General features: G+C 50.3%; 1 protein-coding gene and 1 pseudogene across 1 annotated transcript in view; both read left to right on the forward strand.

Moving 5' to 3' along the window:
- Positions 1–4,737, forward strand: part of LOC134612452 (acyl-coenzyme A amino acid N-acyltransferase 1-like) — a 28,866-nt pseudogene extending 24,129 nt beyond the window's left edge.
- A 903-nt stretch (positions 4,738–5,640) lies between these two features.
- The window catches only part of LOC134612453 (acyl-coenzyme A amino acid N-acyltransferase 1-like), a 53,956-nt gene continuing 46,685 nt past the window's right edge, over positions 5,641–12,911 (forward strand). The window contains exon 1 of the mRNA XM_063456811.1: positions 5,641–5,699. The gene's annotated coding sequence lies outside the window, so the exon portion shown is untranslated. The remainder of the gene's footprint in view (positions 5,700–12,911) is intronic.

Genomic DNA, 12,911 nt, shown 5'->3' on the forward strand with positions numbered 1-12,911 from the left:
CAGTGTGGGTGTATAGGGGGCAGTGTGGGTGTATAGGGGGCAGTGTGGGTGTATGGGGGGCAGTGTGGGTGTATGGGGGGCAGTGTGGGTGTATGGGGGAGCAGTGTGGGTGTATGGGGGCAGTGTGGGTGTATGGGGGAGCAGTGTGGGTGTATGGGGGGCAGTGTGGGTGTATGGGGGGCAGTATGGGTGAGCAGTATGGGTGTATGGGGGAGCAGTATGGGTGTATGGGGGAGCAGTATGGGTGTATGGGGAGCAGTGTGGGTGTATGGGGGAGCAGTGTGGGTGTATGGGGGCAGTGTGGGTGTATGGGGGAGCAGTGTGGGTGTATGGGGGGCAGTGTGGGTGTATGGGGGGCAGTATGGGTGTATGGGGGGCAGTGTGTGTGTATGGGGGGCAGTGTGTGTGTATGGGGGGCAGTGTGTGTGTATGGGGGGCAGTGTGTGTGTATGGGGGGCAGTGTGTGTGTGTATGAAGGGCAGTATGGGTGTATGGGGGGCAGTATGGGTGTATGGGGGGAAGTGTGTGTGTATGGGGGGCAGTATGGGTGTATGGGGGGCAGTATGGGTGTATGAGGGGCAGTATGGGTGTATGGGGGGCAGTGTGTGTGTATGGGGGGCAGTATGGGTGTATGGGGGGCAGTATGGGTGTATGAGGGGCAGTATGGGTGTATGGGGGGGCAGTATGGGTGTATGGGGGTCAGTGTGTGTGTATGGGGGGCAGTGTGTGTGTATGGGGGGCAGTGTGTGTGTATGGGGGCAGTGTGTGTGTGTATGAGGGGCAGTATGGGTGTATGGGGGGCAGTATGGGTGTATGGGGGAAGTGTGTGTGTATGGGGGGCAGTATGGGTGTATGGGGGGAGTGTGTGTGTATGGGGGGCAGTATGGGTGTATGGGGGGCAGTATGGGTGTATGGGGGGGCAGTGTGTGTGTATGGGGGGCAGTATGGGCGTATGAAGGGCAGTGTGTGTGTATGGGGGGCAGTGTGTGTGTGTATGGGGGGCAGTGTGTGTGTATGGGGGGCAGTATGGGTGTATGGGGGGCAGTGTGTGTGTATGGGGGCAGTGTGTGTGTATGGGGGGCAGTGTTTGTGTATGGGGGCAGTGTGTGTGTGTATGAGGGGCAGTATGGGTGTATGGGGGGCAGTATGGGTGTATGGGGGGCAGTATGGGTGTATGGGGGGCAGTATGGGTGTATGGGGGCAGTATGGGTGTATGGGGGCAGTATGGGTGTATGGGGGGCAGTGTGTGTGTGTATGGGGGCAGTGTGTGTGTGTATGGGGGGCAGTATGGGTGTATGGGGGGCAGTGTGTGTGTATGGGGGGCAGTGTGTGTGTGTATGAGGGGCAGTATGGGTGTATGGGGGGCAGTATGGGTGTATGGGGGGCAGTATGGGTGTATGGGGGGCAGTATGGGTGTATGGGGGCAGTATGGGTGTATGGGGGCAGTATGGGTGTATGGGGGCAGTATGGGTGTATGGGGGGCAGTGTGTGTGTGTATGGGGGCAGTGTGTGTGTGTATGGGGGGCAGTATGGGTGTATGGGGTGCAGTGTGTGTGTATGGGGGCAGTGTGTGTGTGTGTGTGTGATATAAGGGTATGGGGGCTTTTTTTTTAATATATATATATTTTTTATTTAAATAAATATTCTATGTCCCCCCTCCCTTCTTACCTTTACTGGGGGGAGGGGGGGACATTTCCCTGGTGGTCCGGTGGGCAATTCATTGGTGGTCCCAGTGGGGAGAGTGAACTCTAGCCCACGCTCCAAATCTTGCGAGAGGAGGACCCGGAGGAGCTGCAGCCTGACCTCCGGGTCCTCCCTCTCACTCCCTCCATCCCCCGCCGGCTGCCAGCACAGTGCCTGCGGACCGGTTAGGGAGATCTGTGATCTCCCCTCCGGTCCGCACACACATTGCAGGGCTGGCAGGGGAGGGGGAGGGAGAGGGAGACCGTCGGTATTCTCGGGGGGGGGCAATTGCCCTGTTGCCCCCCCCCTGGATCCGCCACTGCTATGCATGGGGTCACCCATTCAAAATAATCATCCGCAAAGATGGCAGATTCCACTCCCTCACAAGGCCTGATGAAATCCCTGCATTCTGACGCAGCTAGGCTTACCCCAGCTCCCTGAGACACCTCACTCCAATGCAGATCTCCCACCACGACAGACGCCACGCAACAACCTGCCTGCCAGACATGGCGAACGCCAACATCGCCATACGGCACCGCAAAGCACAGCTGCAGAAAGGCAGAAGAGGCCCCCCCCCCTCTGTCTCCCTCCCCGGTATACCACCCAAACATCGACTGTCCCTTCAAAGGCTGACCCGACCGACCATGAGACATGGACGAGATGGTTTGGCCACCCTGGGGGACCAGAAGTACCTGCGGAAACCGCTGTTCTCTTTCCTCCTTACCTGCCTCGATGTTATATATGTTGCTACCAGCGAAATGTTAATGTGTTATATTGTTGAAATGTAAATGTAAGCATGTTATATACAGGTTATTGTACACGCACTTGGCCGGTGGCCGAAACACACACACGGAACCCTGCATAGAGAGGCGTACCCACATCCAAACAGGCCACAATCCCCCCGCCAGAGGAAGGGAAAACCGCGACAGCCCTAACGCCAGGGGCTGCCACACCCACACTACACCCCGCTTTAAGAGGTCAACACGCCACACATAACTCTCAGAAATACTATAGCGCGGTCAAAACAATATACACAGGATCACCCTACATAACTCTAAGGGCGCGGGGCTGCCCCGCCGCCGTCCCAATGCGGCATACCTTACTAGAAGGGTGGACGGCGCCGGAGCAGACTCTGTACCATTGGCACGCACAATCACTCACGCACACCCGGCACCCACATGCCTAGCGACACAGAACACACGCCCACATCGATAAGCCTGCGCTACAGCACCCAGACCCACACACGGGGAACTCTCCAACACACTAACTACACACACACGGAGACATTCCCGCACCACATAACGGACCGCACATACGAGCTACACATGTTGCTACCAGCGAAATGTTAATGTGTTATAGTGTTGAACTGTAAATGTAAGCATGTTATATACAGGTTATTGTACACGCATTCGGCCAGTGGCCGAAACACACACACGGAACCCTGCATTGAGAGGTGAACCCACACCCCAACAGGCCGCAACCCCCCCGCTAGAGGGTTGGGGGAACTGTGACAGCTATAACGCCAGGGGCTGCCACACCCACACTACACCCCGCTTTAAGAGGTCAATACGCCACACATAACTCTCAGAAATACTATAGCGCGGTCAAAACAATATAGACAGGATCACCCTACATAACTCTAATGGCGCGGGGCTGCCCCGCCACTGCCCCAATGCGGCAAACCTCACTAGAAGGGTGGGTGGCGCCGGAGCAGACTCCGTACCATTGGCATGCACAATCACTCCCCACAATTGAACACGCACACCCGGCACCCACATGCCTAGCGACACAGACCACACGCCCACATCGACAAGCCTGCGCTACAGCACCCAGACCCACACACGGGGAGCTCTCCAACACACTAACTACACACACACGGAGACACTCCCACACCACATAACGGACCGCAAACACAAGAGCACCCGCTCACGACCCACCCCCCCATCCCAAATCCCAATACCCGGCTCAGCCAACTTAAGACATCCACGGGCAGGTCATGGGCGGACCTTGCCATCACTTGTGTACGCCCCACCCCTCCGGCCTCGACTCTCCCGAGGATCGCTACACAGACCTTGGGTCAGGTACTCGAGACCCCCGCCTAACCAACGACTGGCCAGTTAGATAAGCCCAGGCCCCCAGACACCGGCCCTCGCAGGTAGGCCTTGCAACCCGACCAGCCTGCGCGGGCAGGATCCTGTCGACCCCCTCCCCCCCTCTCCCCTGCCCCCGCTCCCCACAAATGCAAAATGTACTCTATGCAAAATGTACCAATACTCTTATTCCCTTGTTGTCTTCTGTACCCCAACCCGAACGAACACGAAAATCTTAAAAATAAAGAATTAAAAAAAAAAGAATAGAAGACACACTCTTCACACATAAAACATTACAGCAAGCAAGTGATTTAGGGGTTCGGGGTATCTCTGTTATAAATTATTTGACTTATAATTTCTCTTGCAGGTTTTGGAGAATGGAATTGGGGAGGTAGTTGTGTGCAAAGGGGCAGAGATTGCACTTGCTATGGCTTCTTATCTGCCGCAGGTTAAGGCCACAGTCTGTATCAATGGAACCAATGCTGTGAATGGTAGTTCTCTGAGCTACAGAGATTTAGAAATAGATGGAATTCCATATCAAGCAGACAGAATTCTAGTGAATTAGTTTGGAGCACTTCAGTTGACTTATGCACTGGGAGATACCAAGAATCCAGAATATGAAGACTGCATAGTTCGCTTGGAAAAGGCCATAGGGCCCATCCTCTTCCTGGTAGGAGAAGACTGTAACATTGACAGCTTGACATTGGCTAAAGAAGCCACATTAAGGGCTGAGAAGTTTGGCAAGAAGGATGTACATGTCCACTCTTTCCCAGGAGCTGGACATCTGCTGGAACCACCTGGAGCACCGTTCTGTCCAGTGTCACAATCTACTTTCTTTCCTCTTCCCATAATGTTGGGTGGAGATCTCATAGCACATTGTAAAGCACAGGAAACATGCTGGAGAGAGATTCAGGACTTCCTCCGTATCAATATAGCAGGCTGTCCTAGGCAGAGTAAGTTATAGAAGTATGACAGAGACACAGAAACTTTAGCACCAAAATAATTGGTCAATTATTTTATAATAAAACACATTATGGACATGTTAGACATATCTAAAAGCCTGTTTAACAGGGGTTAACAAAAAAATAAATGAAATCATATTGGATTGCCAAGTTGTAACATTTACTATAAATTGTTTGACAAAAATATCCAATTCTGCTATCTTTGAGCATGAGTATTTGAGCCAGCATTCATGGTTTAGCACACCTCCCAACATTCCAAATGTTCAAAACCTACCCAACACTAAAGTGTCCCTCTGACACCCTCTCTCCCCCACAGTAAATAAAGGGTTAAACATCCTTTTAACAACTACCTGATTCCAGCTTCAAGGTCCCTCGGCGCTGGGTCGGGCTCTTTCTCTCTGCCTACGTCAGCCGATGGGGGAACCTAATGCGCATGTGAGGCAAGCTTCACACACATATTAGGCCTTCCCCACAGAACAGCATTGACTCCATATGAATTTTGAAGACACTGGACATCCTCAAGCAAAGAGTGATGACATCCAGCATCGTTTCACTGAGTCAAATGCAGTGAAACAGCAGGAAGCACCTCTAGTGGCTGTCTGGTAGACAACCACTAGAGGCAGTTTCTCTGAAACTGCACTGTTTTACATTACGGGCTAAGAGGGACAGGGACAGTGTGTCACATCGTGCCATGTTCTGCGGAGATGTCTGGCCTTGGCTTCTGGTATCCAGTACTCTTTTTATATTTCTTGTTTAGTATTTCTTGGTTTTTGGTTTTCTATTCTGTGTCTGGTTTTCTTTATGCTGGGTTTCTGGGTTCATTCCTATGATCCACCCCTGGATTTCCCAGTCTCTTGGATTCATTTAAATGTTTGTTTTATGGTGACACACCCGCATGTTTCAGTCATTCATTATGTGTCAGAGTTCCTGCAGGCAGCTGCTCAAAGCTTCTGCCCTTTCTCAGGTAAGTGCTATATATGTGTTCAGAATCTGTGGTTGTTTTAGCATACATTAGGCAGTGTAGGACCTGCCAGATATGGGGTACATTGGCGTTGTTGGCAGGCTTATGCAATGTATGATCATATAGTGTGACTAAATCCCCATGATTTCCATATGTAGTACTTAGTTATTTCTCCTCTTGTTTTACCTATGTTATCTTGTCTTGTTTTAGTTTGTATACCCAGCCCATGTACAGTCCTGTCCAGTCATGCCCATGTTATGTTCATGTTTTCCTCATGTCTTGTGTATATGTTCTGGGTTTAGCTTACTATCCTTCTCTGGTTCTGGGTTCTACTAGTTCTGTCTTGTTTTCATGTTTGGTGCCTATCTCTAGTCTTGCCTTGTTTCTAGTACTGGATACAATCTTGCTGCGGAGCCTCCCTATTAAGCTCCTGGTTACTGCTGCAGAGCCTCCCTATCCAGTTCTTGGGAGGTCTGCATATTTCCTAGTTTCTGAGATCCGCTGTGGCTGCATCAGGGTTCTGGTATGTGGCCGCGCAAATGCTGGTGCTCAACGCCAGAGGGTGTGTGGTTACCCTGCATCAGACCCTGCTAATCCACCTCTACACTGTGACTCCTACGCTGAACATCAGGCATACTGGGTCCCGGTCCTGCACCGACGCCTGGACAGTGTATGGGTCCCGGGCACCGGACCGCCACCCTGACACAGTACACCCATACCACTTCAATAAGATAAAGTGCCTATAGTGTCCATTAATATCTAACCAAAGGTATAGAGCTCCAAGACAGGAAATATTAAGATAAGAAAGAGGGACAGATGGATTTGGGCACTAAATAGGGATTGTACATCCTAAATTTGAGAGGTTTTATGTAGCAGCTATATAACTTTAACTTTGTGAGCTCTGGACAGAACCAAAAAAACTTCTTATTTAGGAAAAAAGTCACTTTTTGTAAAGCAAAATAAATATATATGTTTTTAACATTAATAAAAATCTTATTTTATCAAAATAACTTTATTTTTAAACAGAATGGGAAGCTCTCTAGAAGTGACTTAGTCAGGTTTTTGAGGGGCCTGAAAATGTTTACATTCCTGAACTTTCTGAAATGGAACTTTTTGATGTCCCTTAAAACTCGTACATATATACAATTTATGAGGCGATTCCTAGATGTTCATTATTATTATAATATATATATATATATATATATATAATTTATTTTTATTTTTTTTATTTTGTGGTCGAAAACCATATCTGATCGTGAATAAGTATTATTATGCTAAGTCGGTAGTGGTGTGCCGGAAACCGACAAGTGGTTAGGCCCACCTGATTAGAGTGATGATATTTAAATATTAACCAAAAGGGTGAGGTGGGAGGGCAACGCTGGAACTCGAGTGCAGGTAAGGGGAGGAGGTATGGGTTTAAAAAGGCCGGCCAACTCCTCCCACAACTAAAGGCTAACGCCTTTACATTTGTGGTCGGAAACCATAGCCGATCGCTAGTAAATATTATTATACTATAAGTCGGTAGTGGTGTGCTGGAAGCGACGAGTGGTTAGGCCTGTAATAAAGAGGGCACAAGGATAAGCAATACTTATTAAATCAGAAACGATACTTACAAAGTCATGGTATTAAAACATTTAAATTTCCTTTCTGGACGTAGCATGCAACTGCAATAAGTGGCTGGTTTCCAGCGGCCCATTTCTTTATTATGCGAGTTGGAACCAGAAGAATGGCTGCAGATGAAGCTGTTCCTATGCGGAATGAATGACCAGAGTAATCGCTTGGACTAAACCAAACCTAACTAGCAGAGTTCGCAGGTACAGGACAAACTTGCGCGTTGTTAGAGGTTTACCGTGTAACTCGAGTTTGAAGAAGCATTTGACAAGCCTATAAATGATGAGGTTTGTTTGTTGTTCAAAAGGTGCAGTGTCACGTAGGTTTGATATGTCTCAAAATTTAGAGCTGACAATTGGCTATTGCTGTGTTTTTTTTTTTTTTTTTTTTTCGACATTCTTTATTTTCAAGGTTTCTTGGTGTTAATACATTTGAACAATGACATTTAACAAACTTTGGCAAACATTTACAATATCAGGTGGTAGGGAGGCCTGTACAACCCAGTGGGTGTGAGGTGTTTTTTATTTTTTTTATTTTTTTTATTGGGGACTGTAGCAGAACCCCTTTGGCTGTCCAAACTATTCCCTTTTATTGTTGATACTTAAAAGTTTTTCTTGTATTACACCGAATCACCTACCACCATAGATGGCTATACTTTGTTCGGTATAAAGATGTACCAGCTTGCATGTGAACGGCTATATTCACCATACGAACTAAACTACAGAACAACCGGACCACCCTGGTGTGAAGTGTGGCTGTAATTTACCTCCCTGATTGCTTATTACATTCACTTGAACGCACGAACACTCTGCAGTATTCCTGGGTGGCCACCATTTCGGCAGCCGAACACGTGGCGGCAGCCATCTTAAACCCGCGAACAGCAGTGTTTGGTCGTCGAGTGTCTGGAACTCAAAACAGACACTCAACTAACCGAACACCGCTAAGACCTCCAGGGCTGCAGAAAGTACTGATGGAAACGCACGAACAGCCCGTCGTTCGGGATGAATCCCACAAACTAGGGGATTCATCTGATTACAACACTAACTATGGATGGCATAGCCTTTCGGGACTTTTGAGGCACGAACAGAGACCGACTGCAGGGCCAGATTTCATGAAACTATTTTCGGCTACTCTACCCATGCGGTCAGTCAAATCATTACCTTCCCATAACTCCCGAACCTCTGGTCTGATCTGGGTGATTTTTGGATATGTTTCTCACCCAGATCAGGGCTACCAGGGGGTACCATATTTTAAGGTGTATTCTACATATTTGGGGTACATCCAAGAATTGGGGAAAAGTATGCACTGTATATTTGTTAACTGTTAATCTAAGGGGAGGAGATGTGTGGGAGGTAACGTCTATGGGATTGGTTACTGTACTAATTATGGTGAGTCCCTCATAAAAGCAGGAATGTTGCCATTAAACTTCAGTTCTACTCCTGATACTGTGTGTCGTCCAGTGATTGGAAAAGGGGATGGGATACTATTGGATTTTATTGCTGATTGTGCTGGATACTTGTCACGGGCGTGGGCTATAGGCCCAGCCGAGACATTGGGGAGAGTGTGGAAGTGACAGGGTTAATGACACCAGACCCCTAGTTACCTGTTGCTAGTCCCAGCAACCACTCAATTAACCCCTGCAATCCCTTCTACACTAACCCCCTAGTACACACTTTACTGCCACCACCAAGACTTTTAAACCCGGGCGTATTAGGTTACCCCACACACCGTAGAATTATAGAATCACAGTTCTACTTTTACTAATCAAACACTTATAATTAACCCTTTTTGGTAACGTGTTTACCTGAGCTCTCTGGAGAGTGAAGCTCGTAGAAAACAGAGACACAAGCTGATTAAGTAAACATTTAATCTGACAAAAAGATTCACAGTGCTGAGTACAAAATACAGAAATAAATGACATACAGATGGCAAATTGCAAAACAGTACATAAAATGGGAGAAAACTCAAGAAATTCCTTACATATATTTACCCCATATAGAATTCTTGTGGGAGTCTTAGATGGTATTGATCTCCTAGAAGTTACTGACAAAAGAGAAAGAGCAAGGTTTTGCCTCCCCTCCCAGCCCGTCTCTTGTTTATATATGTGACTTTCTGATCCTGGTCTGGGGAAGGGTAGTGTACTAGTGCTTCTGGCCCTGTTAATGGGGATCCCAGTAAGGTGCTGTCGTAGCGCCAGTGCATTTGAGATTCTACGTCTGTATGGGTGTAAGTGCAGTAATGGGTTTGCCATCACCAGTCAGTCCATGGCTTATCTGTAAGCGTAGCGATGTGGGAGAGGGAAGGAGATAGAGGGGGAGGACACATTTGGAGTGACATGGGGGAGTGAGGTCTGTGTCTCCTCTATTTGGCATTGCTCCTGGGCCCGCGCCGGCGGTCCCCTCCCCCTACTGGCCACGTATGTGATCCAGGGTGCCCACAAGCGGGTGCAGCATTCCTGCGTTCCGCAGAGTTCAGCCGTGAGGGACTCAATCGCAAATATCTCTTCCACTTTGTCCATCCATTGTGATATAGTGTGGGTATCCGTCGATTTCCATATGGCGGGGATTAAGCTTTTGGTGGCATTGAGGAAGTACCAAGTGAGGGATTTCTTGTAGCGCGCTAATGGCATCTGTTTATGGTTGAGGAGCAGGGGCTCCAAGGGAATGTCCGCGTCCAATATGCCAGTGTGTAACAGTCACCTGGGGACTTATGGAACAGTTTACCAGGAGTTGGAGCCCAGTTGCAGGAGATGGCACAGGGAGGAGGCAAAAACCAGAAGCGCAGTACAGATTAAGGGGAAATCCAAAGGCAGGGTCAGACGAGAAGCAGAAGTCAGGGTTGGCAGCGGAGTAAAGTAGTCGGAAAGCAGGCAAAAGTCAGAGTCCAGGAAATCAGTCAGTAGCGAAGCAAAGATCCGACAGCAAACACCAAACAGGCAAAAATGACCAGATGCTAGGTCTCAGGCAGGGCTGGCTTTTACAGCCTGCTAATTGGGTGCAGCTGGATCAGCACTAATTGGGAAAAGGGCTGCAGCTGGATCAGCACTGCTTAATCAAGGCAAGGCGTCAGAAAGCAGAAGAATGCAAACAAAAACTGAAGCCCCCTGGTGGATATCATGGTAGAGAACCTGACTGGGATGCTGGAGCTGTGAGTTCAAACTCAATGGGGCGGCCACGCCTTGCTGTCTGCAGGGCTCGGGCTGTGCCATGACACAGTGAGTTTATTGTGGATCTGCTGCCAGTAGTTCGCTATCAGAGTACATGACCACCATATGTGTAGGTCAGTTCCTTCTGCGGCTTCACAGCGCCAGCATGTGCCATTGGGTATCAGCCCCATGGTGTGTAGTCTGGCCGGGGTCCTATACCAGCAGGTCAAGATTTTGTAGTTAAGTTCTTGCATTTTGGTGCGGAGTATCCCTTGGTGAGTGAGAACGTGTATCTTCTCCCATTTTTGGTCCGTAAGTGTGACTTCTGCGGCCTGTTCCCACTTGGAGTGGAAGTGTGCCGGGGCCCCCTGGTCTGACTCTAGCAACATAGCGTATAGCAGTGTTCCCCAAACCCCCGGCCCGCGGACCGGTCCGTGGATCAAACGGTACCGGGCCGCCCAGGGCCGGTTTTTGGGGTGTGCGCATTGGCGGATCCAGGGGGGGGGGGCAACGGGGCAATTGCCCCCTCCCCCCGAGAAAATAGTGCTGCCCGAGGCTCTCCCCTGCCGGCCCATGCAGGGCTGGTGCCATCCAAGCACCAGCACTGCTGATTGCCATCACGGACCGGAGGGAAGATCAGTGATCTCCCTCCCCGGCCCACAGGCACATTGCTGGGTGGCCGGCAGGGGAGGGAAAGGGAGAGAGAACCCGGGGGAGCTCTTACCTGCAGCTCCGCTGGGTTCTCCTCTCGGGAGCACGGAGCGTTACCATGGCAACGCTCTGCTCTCGCGAGAGTGAACTCTAGCCTGAGCTACAGGTTAGAGTTCACTCCCCCACTAGAACCACCAGGGACTGGAAGAGAAAGCAATGTCTCCCCCTCCCTCAGCACAGGTAAGAAGGTAGGGGGGACATTAGCTATATTTATATAGTTATTTTATAATAATAATAAAAAAATATCTATAATCTGCCCCCCTATCCCCTTACACAAACGTTAACCCCCTACACACTGCACCACACACAAATATACAACCCCCCCTTACACACACAACCCCCCCTTACACACACAACCCCCCCTTACACACACAACGTCCCCCCCCTTACACACACAATGTCCCCCCCTTACACACACAACGTCCCCCCCTTACACACACAACGTCCCCCCCTTACACACACAACGTCCCCCCCTTACACACACAACGTCCCCCCCTTACACACACAACGTCCCCCCCTTACACACACAACGTCCCCCCCTTACACACACAACGTCCCCCCCTTACACACACAACGTCCCCCCCTTACACACACAACGTCCCCCCCTTACACACACAACGTCCCCCCCCTTACACACACAACGTCCCCCCCTTACACACACAACGTCCCCCCCCCTTACACACACAACGTCCCCCCCCCTTACACACACAACGTCCCCCCCCCCTTACACACACAACGTCCCCCCCCCCTTACACACACAACGTCCCCCCCCCTTACACACACAACGTCCCCCCCTACACACACTCCCCCCCCTTACACACACAGTCCCCCCCCTTACACACACAGTCCCCCCCCCTTACACACACAGTCCCCCCCCTTACACACACAGTCCCCCCCCCCTTACACACACAGTCCCCCCCCCCTTACACACACAGTCCCCCCCCCTTACACACACAGTCCCCCCCCTTACACACACAGTCCCCCCCCCTTTCACACACACAGTCCCCCCCCCTTACACACACACAGTCCCCCCCCCTTACACACACACAGTCCCCCCCCTTACACACACACAGTCCCCCCCCTTACACACACACAGTCCCCCCTTACACCAGTGGCGGATCCAGAGCCTGATCTCGGGAGGGGCACTTGTAGATTATTTAAAAAAAATAATCCTAGCACAATAACCACTACAGCTCAGTGTAGTAGTTATGGTGCCAGTAGTGCCAGGATCCCACCCCGGAGTAAGTAGTCATACCGTTTAAGAACAGTTTGACAACTTACCTGGGGTCTGCTGGGATATAGGGCATAGGAGAAGTGGTGTGTGTTAGGGGTGAAGTGTGTGTGAAAGGTGCAGTGTGTGTGTGAGCGGTGAAGTGAGTGTGAGTGCGTAAGGGTGGCAGTGTGTGTGTTAGGGGGCAGTGTGTGTATGGGGGCACTGTATGTCTGTGTGGGGCAGTGTGTGTATGGGGGGCACTGTATGTATGTGTGGGGCAGTGTGTGTATGGGGGGCACTGTATGTATGTGTGGGGCAGTGTGTGTATGGGGGGCACTGTGTGTATGGGGGGGTCGTGTGTGTGTGTTTGGGGCAATGTGTGTATGGGGGGGCAGCAGGGTGTGTAGGGCACTGTGTGTGTATAGGTGTGCAGTGTGTGCGGGGCAGTATGTGTGTGGGGCAGTGTGTTTGTGGGACAGTGTTGTATGGGGACAGTGTTTGTGGGACAGTGTTTGTGGGACAGTGTTGTATGGGG

The sequence above is a fragment of the Pelobates fuscus genome, chromosome 5, assembly GCF_036172605.1.
Source record: "Pelobates fuscus isolate aPelFus1 chromosome 5, aPelFus1.pri, whole genome shotgun sequence".
Classification (NCBI taxonomy): Eukaryota; Metazoa; Chordata; class Amphibia; order Anura; family Pelobatidae; genus Pelobates; species Pelobates fuscus.